Source organism: Myotis myotis, unplaced genomic scaffold (assembly GCF_014108235.1).
Source record: "Myotis myotis isolate mMyoMyo1 unplaced genomic scaffold, mMyoMyo1.p scaffold_m19_p_9, whole genome shotgun sequence".
Taxonomy (NCBI): domain Eukaryota; kingdom Metazoa; phylum Chordata; class Mammalia; order Chiroptera; family Vespertilionidae; genus Myotis; species Myotis myotis.
The window spans coordinates 84,565,067-84,583,129 of record NW_023416401.1 but is presented as its reverse complement, the minus strand read 5'-3'; the positions used below and the strand labels follow the sequence as shown (position 1 = coordinate 84,583,129).

The 18,063-nt window shown below is 46.0% G+C and overlaps 1 non-coding gene across 1 annotated transcript; it reads left to right on the top strand.

Moving 5' to 3' along the window:
• Positions 1-11,690: 11,690 nt before the first annotated feature.
• LOC118663909 lies at positions 11,691-11,813 on the top strand. The gene has a single exon (XR_004970205.1). It is a non-coding gene; the product is annotated as a small nucleolar RNA SNORA40 (small nucleolar RNA).
• Positions 11,814-18,063: the final 6,250 nt, after the last annotated feature.

Genomic DNA, 18,063 nt, shown 5'->3' with positions numbered 1-18,063 from the left:
CACATGGATGGGTTGCCTCTCGTATGCGTCCTGTCCAGGGCTGGGGATTGAGCCTGCAACCAACGGCCATGCCCTTGACTGCAATCCAACCCAGGACCCTTCAGTCCAAGGGCTGACGCTCTAGCCACTGAGCCAAACCGGGTAGGGCATCATACTGACTTTTTTGGTTAGTTTTCCTACCTTGCCACTGAGTTCCAACCCAGTGCAACTAAAACAAATATTTGCCAATGTCTACCTTGTGCTAGCCACTGCCCTTATCACTGGACGTAGGGTAGCCAGTGACATGCTGGAGTGAAGGGAGGTTGTCTCAGTCACCAGAATGCCTCCAATAGAATATGTTTCACAGCTTTAAATTTTCTTTTCCCTCCAGCCAGATTCCTCCCCCCAGTTATGCTCTTCCCCCTCTAAACTCAAATGCCATCTCCTTTTGCCTATGCTCTCTGTCCCAGTCTTCCTCTCATCCTTCAGGGCAGGCATACCACCTGGAAGTAGCTTTTGCATGTACGGAGTGTCTCAAAAATGTATACGCACTTTGAATAATGATCAATTCCAATGGGTTAAATCTGGGGAAGAAAAAAAGAAGGAAACATCAATGGAGCTATCAGAAAAAAGTAGGTACACAATTTTTTGGACACCCCATATTTGCCTGTTTATTATCTGTCTCTCCTATTTAAAATGTGACTGCTATTTACCTCTGTATCCCCGAGTCCAGCACAGTATGGCAGGCTCTGGAATAACAGCGTTTTGTCCAATGTTGTTTTGTTATGACATAAATGAGGAAGAAAAGGAAAAGGATTCTGGCCAGGGCCACAGTCTCTGTGGAAGTTTGCATGTTCTCCCTATGTCTGTGTGGAGTTTGCATGTTCTCCCAGGTCTGTGTAGAGTTTGCATGTTCTCCTCAGGTCTCTGTGGAGTTTGCATGTTCTCCCTATGTCTGTGTGGAGTTTGCATGTTCTCCCCAGGTCTCTGTGGAGTTTGCATGTTCTCCCTATGTCTGTGTGGAGTTTGCATGTTCTCCCTATGTCTGTGTGGAGTTTGCATGTTCTCCCCAGGTCTCTGTGGAGTTTGCATGTTCTCCCTATGTCTGTGTGGAGTTTGCATGTTCTCCCTATGTCTGTGTGGAGTTTTCATGTTCTCCCAGGTCTGTGTGGAGTTTGCATTTCTTCCAGGTATGTGTGGGTTTTCTCTGGGCCTCCCAAAGATGTGCTCAGAGGCCAACACTGTCTAGGTTGTCCCCAGCCTGAGTGTGGACCCCACCCTGAGTGTGGACCCCACCCTGAGTGTGGACGGCTGGATGCGAGAGCCTGTGCCTGCGCCTGCATCTGGATGGAGGGTGGAAGGTGGCTGGTCCAGGGCTCCTCCCAGCGTCCTGACCCGCAGGAAGAAGCTCCCTCCATACAGAACTGGAATCATTGGGTTGGAACATAATAATTTTATTTGTTTTTATTAATCTTTTAAAACATGTATGTATAGCTCACATAAAAAAATGTTGGGGTCTTTAGAAAATTTGTGATGTTTTTTGATCAGAAATATGCCACAGGACCTTAACTCTTGTTTTATCAATTAGCCTATGGGAAAACAGGTTTCTTTACACAAGGCTCGCTTAAAGTCGCAGCTTCTAAGAACCTATCAATAACCTTAAAGTGAGGACTTACCGCCTTGGTTCTCAGTGAAAACCTGTGGCATGATGGAAGGCCAAGCTCAGCACGCTGGCAAGGAAAGATGCACTTCAAAAATGTAAGGCTTCCTTAGGGGTGGGAAAACAGCATCCAGGGTGTGCCTCTCTTCCTTTGTCTCCCCATCCCTCCCTTTCCTCCCTTTCCTCTCTCTTGTCTTCTGCCTCCTTCAAATCCAACCTTAAATACCGCCTCTTTAAGGAAGGCTTCCTGGGTGGATCCCATGTGATTCAACCTTCTCCTGTCCATATCGTCTCAAAACAGAGACTCGATGTAGAGTATGATTCCAAATATATGAGTGTACCAACAGGTAGAATGAATCTATGCTTAGGTAATGGGTGACAGTTACTTTGAAAGTGTGCCCAGGAGGCTACTGTGGGCCTGGTATTGCTCTTAAGTGGGGTGCTGGTGATGGTAGTGCGTTCCATCTGTGAAGATGAATTGAGCTTCATGGGCATGATTTGTGTACATCTATCGTATATGCACATCATGCTTTAGTTTTAAAAAGCAGTGTCCTCAAACTTTGCTGAGTATCATAATCAACTGAGGTGATTTAAACATCCTGGTACCCAGGTCTTACCCAAGCTCATTACAGCAGTCTGTGGGGGCAGAACCCAGCCAGCAATGTTTTTAAAGCCCCCCCAACCCCAAATGACAGTCAGTGTCCCAAACAATTTTGTCCTTAGGGAAATAATTCACTGCCTTCCCTTATGTCATTTCACTCACTGAGGACACCCTTCTTCCCAGGAACCATTCTGTGAAAACTTGAAGGTGGCAGTCTCTGAGTCTCTGGTTATTTCCTCCCTCTTGTGGTACCTGGCACCATCATGCTGGTGGGAAGAACTCCACAAGAGGAAATCCCAGATCGATCATGGAGACTGATAGGAAGCAAGTAAGGTGGGTGTTGGGACAAGAGGAGGGGTGGAGGCAGGGCCAACTTCAGGGAGTTCATGGAAAAGCTTTATGAGAAGACAACATTTAAACTGAGATCTGTCAGGTCCCAGAGCAAGGGGGAGGCTGGGGCTAGATCATGGGTGACAAATACCGAGTATACATTTTATTCTCTCTACCATTGATAAACGCTAATTTATTTCTTTACATCCCCCAAACACCTTGTCCACTAGGGTGAGTTTGCTCAACCAACAGAGGAGAAATGTGTTATTCTCCTTGGTGGGAACTTGCTCTCTGAGAAGAGTTCAGGAGAATGACAGTCCAGTTGGGGACGTCAGGGCATGGGCAAGCTTGCTTCTAAGAATAAATCCTCCAGAAGTTGTGGGGCTCTCTTTTTCAAAAAGATTTGGATTTGGCTAGGTGTAGAATTTCCAGCAGCAATTAAGCGCTATGTATATTTTAAACTGGATGGTTGTTCCGTGGGCAGGCTGGGCTGCGGGAGCTGCTCGGTTTAACATATAGGGTGTCCCAAAATTCACGCAAGATTTGAATTTTGCGTGAGCATTAATAACAACAACAAAATAAAAGCCTAATTTTACTTGGTTTATTGAATCAGATTCTAATATCTGTTGCCCTTTGATTTTAATCCCTTCAATTTGATAAGCATTACCAAGTACCAATTATGGCCCAGGAGCAGGGACAATGAAGGTAAATGAAGACCACGGCTTTGTGTATGTGCCAGCAAAGCCATGGAGGCCATTTACCCGATGTGTTATTCCATACATAACCCTATACTGTATACTTTATGAATCAATAAAAAATTTACAATTTTTAATTATAAACCTGTGTTTTCTATCAAAATTACTTCTTGCGTGAATTTTGGGACACCCTAAATATCACATTTCTCCCTTGGAGTTGATTACTTGCAGTCGGGGCCAGTGTTTTGCTGCTGCTGAAGGATCCAGACCAAGTCGCTGGGCCAGTAATCCATTGCTCAAGTTCATTAACGGCAGGAAGACATTAAGTGAATGTAAGGACTGGAACAGCCTGGAAACCATGTGACGAGCAGCCTTTAAGTTCCAGGCCCCGGTATATTTTATGCCACCTTGACTGTGCGTCAAGCTCGCCTTCCTGGACTCATTAGAACTGTGCGCCCAAAGGTGCCCCTCAACTTTCAGAAGCAAATGGAGGATGATATAATTCGCTCTGAGAACACCTTTCTGTCTTATCCGGAGCATGTCTTATCTATTATGATTAGGCATTAGGCGTCCTATTGTCCTGAAAATTTCATGAGATTCTACCCCTGCTTGCTGGGATTATGTCAAAGTGACGTGTCCTGAATGCTGTTCTCACCCATCAGTGCTACTTGTCTTTGCTCCTTAACTGTTGCTGGGAAGGCCGATGCGGCGGAGGAACCACAGGCTGAACGTTTGGGACAGCCCCGGCCGCTGCGACTCCTCTTTGGTGTGTTTTGCTTTCGGTCCCCGAGATAGAGGTTTGGGAGCAAGTGGTCCATTCCGGAGAGGTCCTAAGCCTCCGGTAGGGAAGGAGGAACGTGAATAAGGGAAGAGGGGCCGCCAATCCCGGCTGCTGGCAAGCCAGTTACCACTGTGGGGAGCACTGGGAGTAAGCGAAGACTGTGCACGTCCCAGATACTCCATTCGGGGTGAGAGTGGGGCATCTATCCATCGCCTCCTGCCAGTCATGGCTTGTGGGCTCGCTCCTCCTGCAGGCCAGGAGCCAGGGTGCTGACTGTTAAATTGGGATGTGGAAAGTGGGCAGGACCCCAGGCAGTCGGCTGGACTGAACCCCCCCCCCCCCACCACACACACACAGACACACACTGTGGGCTTCACCAGGGCCAGGGCCAGGGCTGTTGTTCGCTGCAGTGTGTCCACCTCTCAGCAGTGCCAGGCGCACCGCGCACCTCCAGTGACCGCCCATGGAATGCCCCCGTGTATTCAATAGGCGGTTACTGAATCCACGGGGGCACCCACGCCGTGCCTCGTCTAGCTGCTCTGTCTGTTTTAGTTTACGGGTTTGTCATCATGTATTTAGCGCCTGCTTACAAGTCTTTCATTCACTGATTTCGTCAGTCTCCTCTCTCCCCACCAGTGTACTCACTCAAGCTCAGGGGTCTCTCCTCCGCCCCGTCACACCTCCGTCGGGGTGTAGAGCAGGGTTATCATCATCATCGCTCGAGCTTTTAAACAAAGCGAAAGACATGTGATGCGATACTGACGAATGTGTCCGTAAGCGCGAGGTGGGTGCAGAATGTTTGAAATTGGGCTTTTCCCAGACAAGCCGGGTCACAAGTTCACTGTATGCAGACCAGGAGGAGCAGGGAAGAAAGGTAGGCACAGGTTTGGAATCAGACAGGCCTGAATTTAAAAAGGACTTTCACTACTTACCAAGAATATGGCCCCGGGCATGTTGTGGAGCCTCACGGCCTCAGTTTTCCCGTCTGTGAAATGGGGATGCTGACGTCTTGATTCCACGGGGGAGTCACAGAGAGGATTGCATGAGCTGAGTAAAACAGCACGACATCGGACGCATAGGAAGCAGGCCCCCATTTTTAGCTTTTTCATTCTTTTAGGAGTTGATTGACTATGATTCACAGAGTGCTTCCAGCTTTTTCGGATCCATACCGGGGGATACACCTGACATCAGCTCAGCCCCTACATTTGCAAGGGTGCCGAGTTTCAGAAGCTGCTGGTCAGGGAAGCTCAGAGCCTGAGAAGGAGTCACGAAGGCAGCAGAGCACAAAGCCAAGCCCTTGGTGACCTCGAGCCCCTGCAGGCCCCACTTCTCTCTGGAGGCGGACCCTCTTCTTACTAATGTCCACCAAGCACTGCTCCAACCAGGCGCCGGGCTGCGTGCTGGGAAGAAGCAGCAGGAAATAGAGCACCTACCTGCTCTCAGGGGATTGAACGTGTAGGGAAAGACAGGGAACTTATAGTGGTGATGATAACAGCAGCTAATATTTATGAAGCACTTGGTGCCAAACAAGTGTAAACTTACACTCAGGGAGGTAAAGTGCTTTGCTGTAGGTGCCCATTTTACATATTGGGAGACTGAGGCACAGGGGGGTTAGGTAAGCTATCCAAGGTTATGGAGGCAGCAAAGGAGGAGGCCAGATTCAGAGCCTCCTGTGTGGCTGCAGCGCTGACACTCAGCACCGGGCATCGCTCCATCTCAGTAATGCTGCGGCCACAGTGACTTTTTCATCACAGTCTGTCTAGTTATAGCTTTGCATTTCCCTGTTTGTACTCCGCAGCGCTGCAGTCCTTACACTCAGCCTGTGGGTTGTCTCCTAGAGTTAATACAGGTTCTGGGGCCCCACCTCCAGAGACCCCGATTTAGTAGGTCTGGGGAGTGGTCTGGGACTGTTTCTAACCGGCTCCTGGAGGACACCAAAGTGGCCAGTCCACAGACAATGCTTTGTGTTGCCCGGTTACAACATGGGTTCTATTTCTTCCCAGGGACACTTAACAATGTGTCAGGAGACACTTTTTTTTAAAATTTATTTTTCAAATATATTTTTATTGATTTCAGAGAGGAAGGGAGAGGGCCAAGGAGAGATAGAAACATCAATGATGAGAGAGTCATTGATTGGCTGCCTCCTGCACGGCTCCCACTGGGGATCGAGCCCGCAACCTGGGCATGTGCCCTGACCTGGAATTGAACTGTGACCCCTGGTTCATAGGTCGATGCTCAACCCCTGAGCTATGCCGGCTGGGCTGGAGACACTTTTTATGGTCACAGCTCAGAGTGTGCTACTGGCAGGAATGGTAGAGGCCAGGCGTGCTGCTAACATTGAGCACGGGACTCCCCAGCAAACAGGATGCTCCCGGATGCCAGGAGGGCTGAGGTTGGGAAAGGGGAGGGGCTCGCACGGCCTGGGGACCTGCCCTGAGGAATCCTCTGGGGGTCTGGTCTCAGGTGGGGATTCTGATCAGGTCGGTCTAAGTGGAGCCTGAGCAGCATCTCTCACAAGTTCAAATAGACAAATAGACGCTGCCGCCGCCGCTCTGACCCAAGGGCGTACTGAACCCACAGGGAGAGGCCCCAACCTTGAACTGCTGACCCCAAACCCAAACGCCTTCCTGAATCAGTTCAGCGCAGAAGCACCTTGGAGTGCAAATAATCCCCTTTCAACTGCCCTTCGGGCCCCATCCGGAGGCAGAGGGGCTCTGAAGGAGGAGAGAAGGAGGAGATGATTCTGTCCAGAAGCAGCGAGGGGCCCAAGGGGCCGGTGACAACGTGGACGAGCGGGCAGGCGGCCTCGCTTCAGGCCGAGCGGTGAGTCGAGCCCATTGTTGCTGGAATCGTGGCTTCTGTCCAAGAGCTGCACGGTGACGGCGGGTTTGCATCTGCCTGACTCGCAGGTCTGCAAACGCGAGATGAAAAAGTGGCTGTTTTTAAAATGGTCGCTCTCTGGGGAGAGGGGTCCGGAGAAACGGGCTGTGCGTCCCGCCTCCAGAGATGGCACCCAGCCCCTGTGATAAATGGCAACATTAACAAGGTTTGGTTGGGCGGGGACCTCCAGATTTATGACTTCCTGTCTCCGCCAGCAGATGTCATTATGGCCGACAGAACAGAAGGGCTTTCAAGAGCTGGCTGGGGTGGAGCTAAAAGAGGGGAAATAAAAATAAAATAAAAGGCAGAAGCCAAAGCCAGTGTTTACTCAGTGGTGCTATTGTTGATATTGTCATTTTAGGGACACAGGGGAGGTTTACATTAAACCGAGCGTCTTGTGATATCTCTGGGGTCCAGCTTCAAAGGTTTAGGCAGAAACTCTCAAATGGACACGCATATTAGCCTCAGTCACGTAAGAAGAAACCCGCAGGGTTTTGTTCCAGGCTACTTGTGCCCTTAAAACTTCTCCTGATAAAGCAAACAATGCGCTGAACGAACACATACTTTCCCCTGGAACATCACTTTGATGGGGTTTTAAATATATTTATTTTACAAAGTCAGCAGCCTATTCTGAAATTCCTTTGCTGTATGTACACAGTTGCCCACCTATAAATTGTATTATGGGATGTCACTGATATTTTATGCGCCATAATTTTTCATTGCCTTGAGAAGTGATGTAAATTTGGCATTCTTTATTGGGCCCCAAACCCCTGTTAATAAGTGCAACTGCTAACACATACTTAATGCTAATTACAGGTCACGTTTCCACATTTCCTCTTTCTAATCCTCGCCTGAAGAGTTACCTTCTGCAGGTAAAGGAAGCAATTTCAACTTTTTTTTCTAGTTGACTTTCTTACCTAATGAACACTTGAATGTACGCTTTTGGGCTCAAGTAACCTGTGCCCCACACTGAGACCCAGAAGGAATAACTGGTCATGGAAGCTGGGATGTCTTTACTCCTCTCATTAGCAATTCATCCCCCATCATGGCTGCAGGGCCAATGTGCCCTGGGAGAAATAGAGAATCCTGGAGGACAGCTACAGGGTTACTTCATGGAGGACAGCTACAGGGTTTCTTTTGACCCTGCTATCTTTAAAAACAAAACAAAAGCAATAAAACAATTTAAAAAAAAAAAAAAAAAGAAAGACACACCAATGAGAGAAACATCTATCAGGTGCCTCCTACCCGCTCCCTACTGGGGATCAAGCCCATAACCTGGGCTTGTGCTCTGACCGGGAATCCAATCCATGACCTCTTGGTCGATGGATTTGATGCTCAACCATTGAGTCACATAGGATGGGCAGGGATGGCTTGGCATTCTTAATGCCAGTCTTCATTTTGATGTGTAAACCATAAAAAAGAAAAAGGGTTTTAGAGAAAAAAACAAACACACACACACAAAAAAAACACAAAACTGATTTCAAGCAAAAACTCGATCAAGAGACTTCTTCTATAATTCATCAACAGCTAGGATGCTATGTACATGTGAATGTCTGATGTTTGAAATAACACCATAGAGATGAAAACAGCCACCTCAAGTCACTTTTGCAAGCCACGTTGGAGTGGCGGCTTGGTGCTGTGCTTAGCTAATAGGGCTTTGGCGGCTCTGAAGTCTTTTCCTGGCTCTTCCACTCACTACCTGTATTATTCTGGGCAAGTTCCTCAAGTGTTTTCTCATCTCACCTGTGAAAGGTGGTTAATAATAGCACCATTCACTTAGCATTTTTTAAAAATAAGGATTGAATGCAATGTTCATGAAGTGATTAGCCAAGTGCCTGGCACAGAACTCAATAAATTAGCTATTGTTGTAATGATTAATGTTAAGATATCTTCCCTCTTTACAATTATTTCACAGGTAGGCATGCAGAGGCATAGACTGATCTGCTGGCCACCCAGAAGAGAAATCCAATAACAGTAATAACATGAGCTGTAGCTGTCATCTATGGAGTGCACGCTGGGTGCCAGACTCACGCCCAATGCTTTCCATGCAAAACCTATTGAATTTAATCCTCACGGTAACTTTAAGAGGCCAGGACTCTAACTCCCATTTTACATATATGCAAGCACAGATTGCAGAGTTTAAGCCAGTGGTTCTCAAACTGCGATGGGCATCAGAGTCACGTGGAGGCTGCTGAGTCCCTTCCCGTAGTCTCTGTTCAGTAGGTCTGGGGTGGGGACCCAAGATTTTCATTTTAACAAGTTCCATGGTGACATTGTTGCTGCTGATCCGGGACCTCATTTGAGAATCACTGGTTTTAGTAATAAGTAAGTAGCAGAGTGAGTTTTCAAATTTCAAAATTAACCCAAGACCATATATGCATAACCCATGGACACAGGCAATAATGTGGTGAAGGCCTGGGGAGGGGCAGGGGCTGGGTGGAGAGGGGCTGTGGGGGGGGGGGTGTGAGGAGACAGGAAGGGGGACATCTGTAATACTGTCAACAATAAATAAATACAATTTTAAAAAAGAAAGAAAAAGAATAAAAAATGTTAAATGCACTTTTAGCATACTGATGTTACTTCAAATTTCCCATCATCAGAGTTTTGAATTAACCGTTGGCGGTTGCATTCATGGAGCGTAATGGTTTGGATAGCTACTTGTTTAAATTAAAAATCCTGGCCATGTTGTTCCTTGTGGCACAACACAGCTCTGAATTCCCTAGACGATCAGGATCTCAGACACATTTTCAGCAGGATCATCAAGCCCTGATGTCACCCCCACTGCTGAGACGCTCAGCAGTCCCGCTGGGGTGCGGGAGAGCGTCAGCACTGGGAGCAGCCCCCGCGGAGAATTCACCAGGAGGTCTGGGATTAGTCCAACTGAGCAGAGCACACCTGGGTGCCCTCTACGCCGGAGAGGCACAGTGTCTCCTCAGTCTCCAGCACAGCCCATTGAAACAGCCAAGGGCCCTGGAGATGTCTTCACTGAATATCTGAAACCCAGACTTTCCCACTGCTCAGGTGAGCCTCTCACAACCAGTCAGCCCCGAGATTGGTGCCAGCTCCAATCTGGAATAAGAAGAGGGTGTGCTATGGCCCACATTATGGGTCTCTGGAATGAGGAGAGAGACCTCCAGAAGACCTGGTGAAGAGGGGACTGGAGACAGAGGATGAAGAAGCAGGGCCAAGAGAAAGCCCGAGTCCCTTAGTGGGTAAAGAAATACAGCCAAGGGTCATGATATCTTCCTCACTCAGTTGCAAGGTAAAAGAACTGGAATTCAAATACACAGGAAAGATTCTTATCAAGAAGAGTAAACACTCAAGGACTTGAAGGAAACAGGTGAAGTGGAGAAAAGGAGCAACATCACTGACAGAGGCAGAAGCTGGTGGTGGAAGCCTGGGGATTTCTGTTGCCACAGTGCAGGAGGAAGGAGCAGAGCCCACACTGGACTTGGTATCAGGAGCCTGGGATTTCAGTGCTTTTTGTGGAGACTGGGCCAGCTGACCTCTGAGGACCATTTCTCTTCTAATAGGAAGATGCTATTTATTCATATATTCATTCATTCATTCATTCATTCATTCATTCATTCAACAAAAGTTTTCTGAGCACATATTATGGACCAGGCACTGTTAGTGACACTGGAGTGTATTCTCTAATGAGCGGAGCAAGACAAAATAGAAAATAAATAATAATCTAGCGTATTGGGATGTGAAAGGTGACTGGAGAAAAATGAGGAAGGAAAGTGGGAGTGTGTTGCCAGGTGGTGTGGTTGAAAGATGGTCACTTTCCATTTCCAACAGTAACTACCCTTTAGTTGCAAGGATAGATAATTAAGTCAAACTGGCCTAAGGACAAAGGAAAATGTCAGTTCCCATAAGTCAGTAGTCCAGGAGTTACTGGTTGTTTTTCCTCCCAGTGTTCACTCCGTGTGTCCTTTCAGACATAACTCGGGGTTCCACTCAAGTATCTAGCTCTTCCCTATTTGATATGGATACTTCCCAGGCAGCAGGCTCCCCCTCTTCCAGAAGCACCAGAGCGAAAGCCAATCAGCACGTTTCCTTCCTTCCTGATCACGGTGGTTGGTTCTTGGGTGGGAAAAGGGTCCAATGAAGCTGAATCTCAAAAATCCTGCTTGAGCCCTTTCATTTACTGAGCCAGGAGAGGGGAACTGTCGCTACAGCCATCTTATCACCATGAAAGGCAATGACTTAGAATGAAGTACAGAAATGAAATAAAACAAAAACAAAAACAAAACAAAACAAAAAATAACACCCAAATTTAGGCTCTTGATAATACTCTCTATCCACTCTTGAGCAAAGTTTCCCTACTTCTAGACTTACCCTTCAAAGAGTCCAAAAACCATCCGTGGATGGCTCTGAACCATTGGGGTTGGGTGTTTCTATTGCTTTAAATAGAAAGGGTCATTGAGATAAAAAGCCCAGGTCAGGGCGGCTACCCCAGGTGCTCATCAATGACCTCACCGAGCTCTCTTCACACCTCCCCAGTTTCCCCTACGTGGGCTCCCCTCTCAGCCTGGCTCTTCCCACATTGACCACCCATGACCCCAGGTCTGTGCTCCTTTTCCTGGAAGCCCCTGCAAACTTTGCACACATCCAGGCTGTGCTACCTGGGGCTGGAGCCCATCTCTGACCCATCGCTGAGGTAAGGGAGATGGGACAGCAACTCTCTCTTTGAGTCACTGGGCTCCACCGCCTCACTGTTTGAGAGAGTTGCCTCTTCAAAAGAAAATGAATAAGTTGATGAGCACTTGTGTTTGTTTTTGTTTAATTTGTGGGCAAAGACTACATGCAGGTGTGAAAAATAAATCCTCTTTTGCAACCCAGAACTGTTCAGTATGAGTTTTGTTATATGTAAGGAGGAACATAATACAAAATATATGAAGGAGTTATTACCAGAAGGGTGGGGTATGGATGTTGGATGATCAGAAGCCCTACTTATTTACTGCTAGGAGCCCAGTACGCAATAACGCATGGTGCTGCCCACCCACCTGCAGCCCTGCCTTGACACCTGAACCCGTCCACACAGAGCTCCAGTGTTCCTGGCCCAGCCCCCAAACCCTCTGGCCTTCTCTGGCCGCTTCAAGCCCTGACCTCAGTCCTTCTAGTCACCTTGGGCTGGTTCCGCCTTCTCTGGGCGCCTCACTGCTTCCGCCCCATCTCGGGAGCAACGCCCCAGCTAATATGCTAATGACTTGGTCGTTACCCGTTACAGTGTCCCGCTCATTAGCATATTAGCTCTGCATTAGTATAGATAATGTCTAACTTTCTATTTTTTGTGCCTCGCTTTCCCCATCTGTAAAATGAAGAGGTTGAGATAAAGTAGAAAAACACCTGATGCTCATGCCCCTTCTGCTCTGCTTGAAATGTTGATGTGAAATGTGACCCCTGGACAGGGCAGCAAATCTGCAACCATGGGTGACACAGAGTCAGCAGGCTGGTCCTGGTGGTGCAGGAAAGACAGGCACAGCAGGCATGGTGGCTCACACAACACTGGGTCTATATCAAAGTGAGACTCTCAGGCATCCAGGCTCATTGTTGGTGAGATCATGCAAATCTCCATCGCTTAAGCCACAGTTAAAAGTTTCTGTCACTTGCAGTTCAAAGCATTCCTACCAGATACAGTCAGATCCAATGGAGGTCCCCAAGCAGCTTACAGTGTGAAGGTGTCTGGAGAACAGTTCATTAGAAGTGCCACAGTGTCTCATCATTCCCAGAAAATGCATTTTACAACCAATAACATTTTCTACCATATTGGAGAATTAGATCAGAGGTTGGTAATTTTTTTTCTTAAAGGACCCCACAGTAAATATTTCGGCTTTGCAGGCCATATTGGCCACCTTGACAACTACCCAACTCTGCAGTTGTATGCAAAAGAAACCATAAACAATATGCAAATTATTGGGCATGGTCATGTTTCAATAAAATGTTATTAACACAAGCAGGCAGCTGGCTAGATTGGCCCATCATAGTTGACTGACTCCTGAATCATATACATACATGAGTGCAATAAAAACAGGCAATTAAAAATAGTCTGTAGTACACTTATTAAAGTATGGCAAACTTCTTAAAATTCGGCATTACAGATTTCCCAGTGCCAAGTCCTTAAATTCACACAATCTGTGACTAGTGACTCCGCCATCATGCCTTCCCATGCTCCCTCAGAAGTGAGTTGAGGGATGGGTCCGCTGGTCAGCTGCCCAGGGTGCTAGCCTCCAATGGGCTTAGAAATACTAACAGAAGTTGGGAAAATATACATTTGCCCTTCTCTTATGAAAGAAATAGAGCACTGTGAAGTGAAACAGGCAAAGATACACAACACAACATTTGTTAGCCCTGGAACATTTTTGCTGAGGATTTCTGTGGCTAACATACACGGTATGTGTAGTCAGCTCAGAGATGGCCGTTGTGGTTAGCAGAAATTCCAGAACCACATAATGCATAGTGGGTTATGATTTACAAGAGATGTGATTTATATTGTGAATATTAAACCTTCTAATATACCTCCCAAGAAGTTGCTTGGTTCAGAAAAGTCACAAAAGAATGTCAAACAAAAACTAAAACTGCAGGAAAGTTGGGAATATTTTGTCTTTTTTTTTTTTTAAGAATATTGTCTGTGTTTAGACCAATGAAAGTAAATTATAAAGTAATTATGATTCTGAAAAAAGAAAACATTCAAGGAAAATCCTATGCTCTTTACTCTTGTTAACTATATCTTGGACAAATTTTTAAAAAACCCTGAATTAATAAGTCACTGGATTATTAGCTTACATGACTCTCATTATATTAAAGGCCCACCTTAATATAAGGTCTAGAAAGGTAACAAAATGGAATGGGTTGGACCTGAGGCAATAGGGAATGGTGGTGACTGGAGCAGACCAGAGAGCTTACATCGCGTCTAAAGGAGGCAACCTCTATACAAAACTGCTTTATGACTCCAGGACATTGTTTTTCCTCTTAGAAAAGATCTCTAGAGCTTTAGAAGAAGGTGGTAATCTAAACTTGTATGTGAAAGTTCCCAGTTTTATATAAACTTTGTGAAAATTAAGTAAAAAATTTTGGTCACTTGCAGTTCAAAGCATTCCTACCGGATACAGTCAGATCCAATCATGCCTTAGATTTTAAGTCTCTCACTCTCTCTGTTACACAGGCACACACACACACACACACACACACACACACACACACACACACACTGGCTCTTCTAGACAAGCAGCACACACTTTCAGCATTACTGTCAGGAGCCGCTGGACAACGCTGAAGGATAGCTGTGCACCTGAATGGTCAGGTGTCTGCACCCGCCTTCCCCAGACAAGAGGAACTGTCGTAGAACATGGCATCCCTTCATGTATCTCATGCTATGGATCTATTAGTATCGCTATTTATGGAGAAGAGAGAAGAGAGCGATAATTTATACATACATTTGTTTTGGAAAAATTTACACTCCCATCCTCTGATTGGCTTGAGTCCCCCAGAATATCACTTCCCTGTGATAGATAACGTGGCTGGAAGGGGAAATGCTAAATCGTTTAAGAATTTCAAATTTTTATATTGTAGCAAACTGTGCCATCCACTGAGCCACTCCATTTATTCCCCTTCCCAAAATGTCACACAAAGAAAAGTGATCACAACAGTTTCCACGTGCCAAACACATTCGTGGAATAAGCAACACAGAAGGAAGTGCAATAGAAATACCACCCCTGTAGAGGATTACAGTATTTAATCTCATTGAATCAAAATGTTGCCAGGTGATATCTTTTTTTTTTTTTAATATATTTTATTGATTTTTTACAGAGAGGAAGGGAGAGGGATAGAGTTAGAAACATTGATGAGAGAGAAACATCGATCAGCTGCCTCCTGCACATCTCCCACTGGGGATATGCCCGCAACCCAGGTACATGCCCTTGACCGGAATCGAACCCGGGACCCTTCAGTCCGCAGGCCGACGCTCTATCCACTGAGCCAAACCGGTTTCGGCGCCAGGTGATATCTTTAGTTTAGGTAGGAGACAAAGATTATATAAAAGAGAGTAGTGACAAAAATCCTACTCAGACATTTTGGAAGTTGGGACTTCTGAGGCACTTTAGGAAGAAAAAATGACTACATTTACTCATGTTGAAAAATGTTATTGTGCCCAACTGGAGTGGCTCAGTGGGCTGAGCATCACGTTGCACACCAAAACATTATTGGTTTGATTCCATGTCAGGGCACATACCTGGGTTGCAGATTTGATCCTTGGCTGGGGCACATACAGAAGTCAACTAATCAATGTTTCTCTCTCTCTCTCTCTCTCTCTCCCCCTCTTCCCCCTTTCTCTTCTCCTCTCCCCCCTCCCTTCAGCTCTCTAAGCATGTCCTCAGGTGAGAAATTAAAAAGAGTGTTATTGCATTTAATGTAGAAAATGCTTCCAAGATGATAATGAATAAGGTAAGATTTCCAACTTAATGCAGTGCTGCTTTGAGCTGCTGTATGTTTCAGGAAGATGCGTTAGGGCGATGAATAGTTTAACAGGAATTGTTTGGTGTGGTGGATCCCACCTGTTCTTGATGTCTACCTTCTATTCATCTTCCCTTTCAGATAATACCACTGGGAACTGAATTCTCTCCCATGACCAGTCATGCCATTATTGTGATATTGACCCTTCCCCTAGCTTTAGGGGGTGGGCCTGACTGGCAAAAGCCAATAATCCTTTCTTATCCCATCTCTATGACTACCATGATTTGATTCATGATGGCAGAAACCCAATCAGCACCAATAAAACCTGTGGAGAGAATTCCTAGGACTTCTGGGGAAAAAAGAAGGGTCTCGCTGCTTCTTGAGAGACACACTCTCTGTGGTCTGTGTGGCGTGAAGGTACCAGGATTTGAATGGTGTTTTTACTAGTAGAACAGAATATGTGGAACTGTCAATGGGGACCCATTTGAGGCCTGAAGAAGTAACCGATGCTGTGGGAGGCAGAGAAAAAAATACCGAAAAGAATAAAGGTCGACCTGATGACACTAGATCAAACCGTACCTGAAGCTAGTCCTGCCTGGGGCCTTTCAGTGATGCAAGTTTATATTTTCCATCATCTTCAAGCCAGTTGGAGTTGGAGTCCTTGCACTGTCAATGGAAAGATTTTTAACTCACCATTTGATTTTGGTGCTGATTGGGTTTCTGCCATCATGAATCAAATCATGGTAGTCATAAAGATGGGATAAGAAAGGATTATTGGCTTTTGCCAGTCAGGTCCACCCCCTAAAGCTAGGGGAAGGGTCAATATCACAATAATGGCATGACTGGTCATGGGAGAGAATTCAGTTCCCAGTGGCATATTAACACCCTTTCAATTAGTCACATGGGAAAATGGGGCCATATTACAGGTTTTGTTCAGCAAGGTGTTTTCAAGTGGAATGAATACATTCTTTCTCTTCTTTCTCCTCACCTGAGGATATGTTTTTCCTTATTGATTTTAGAGAGAGGGGAAGGAGGAGAGAGAGACAGACATCAATGCAAGAGAAATATCAATTGGTTGCCTCCTGTACGTGTCCCAACCAGGGATTGAACCCGCAAACCAGGTATGTGTCCTGATCAGGAATTGAACTGAGACCTTTTGGTGTACAGGATGATGCTCCAACCAACTGAGGCACATCAGCCAGGGTGGAATGAATACCTTCTTAATTCATTTTCTTTTTGTCTCCTTGTGCGCATTTTCTAATAGGGTTCAAGTACAACCTTCCCTGTGAATTCATTACTGAGCAAGAATTATAAACACTGGGGTTTTAGATCTGCCTAGGCTGCCCTAAGTAGTGGTTAAAGCATGTGTGTTACATTAGACAGACATGACTTTAAAATCTAGCTCTATAATTTACTAGCGATGTGGCTTTGGACAGTTTACCTAAACTCTCTAAGATGTTTCTCCCAACCTGTAAAAATACTGCTAATAATAGCTGCTTGTCTCAGACAGCTTTCATGAAGATACATGAGATAGTTCGTGCACAGTACTTATTGTGATGCTGACACTGAATACACACTCCATAAATGATGATGATGCTGGTGGTGGTGTTACCACACTTAGCAAAGACTCTACTAGAGTGTGTATAGGGTGTGTATAGTCTGGGGCAGCCATACTCACAATCTATAGATAGAGCCAAGTAAAGCGAATCTGCAGTTATTAGCCCAATAAATATGTGCTATATGAGCAATTAAAAATTGATGAGTAGATGGTTGAATGAACACATGAGTAAATTAAAATATGATTCGATGAAAAAAATGAATGGAAGCTGGAAACTGAGAGGCAAGGCCACAGGTAGAGGGTGAGGCCGGGGATAAGAAGGAGGAAGGAAGACCAGAAAGATGCACTGTGCTTTATGGGACTGCCCTTCCCGTGATCTGTGTGCCGTCAGGTGGAATGTTCTGCAATGCCGCTCCCCTCAGACTCTCATTACTGCAGGTCATCTGTCGGGAGACTGTGATGGGCAGCTTTACAAACAGCCATAAAGCAGCACTTATGGCCAAAGTCATCATGCTTTGTTAAGTTCTGAGCTCAGCTCACCATTTTCTCTCTTTTCTCTGGGTCCCAGTCACTCAGTGCATAGACAGAGTTTAGCATAGATGGCTTAATTCCTTCTACTGGCTCCCATAGGCTCTGAGATAAAATTCAAGAGGCCCTAAGACCCCAAAGACCATGAAGAATAAATAGGATAATATGGCTATTTACTGAGTGCTACTTCAGTCCAGGCCTTAAAACTTGGCCAGCCAAGACAGCTCACACCTTGAATGAACTGTTTCGTCCAATCTTCACAATTGCATATGGCAGCTACACTCATTGGCTTAATTGTGCTGGTGAACAGAGATATGCCAATGTTGTGATACGTGTCATGGTCACAGGTCAAGGGAGTGTACTGAGAAGATTTTGGCCCAGGCAGTCCATCCCTGGGACCTCTGCTCCACAGGGCTTTAGGCTTCCTACGCTCCACGTTATGTCAACTCCTACAGCACTCACAGCTACAAACACAATTGTCCCTCTGCTTCCATCGGAGTTCATGAAAATGAAATCTGTGGGAGTGTTTTAAAATAAAATTCTTCAAATATTGGACACATAGACACTTTGAGATGATTTTAAGAGCTCATTTTTATA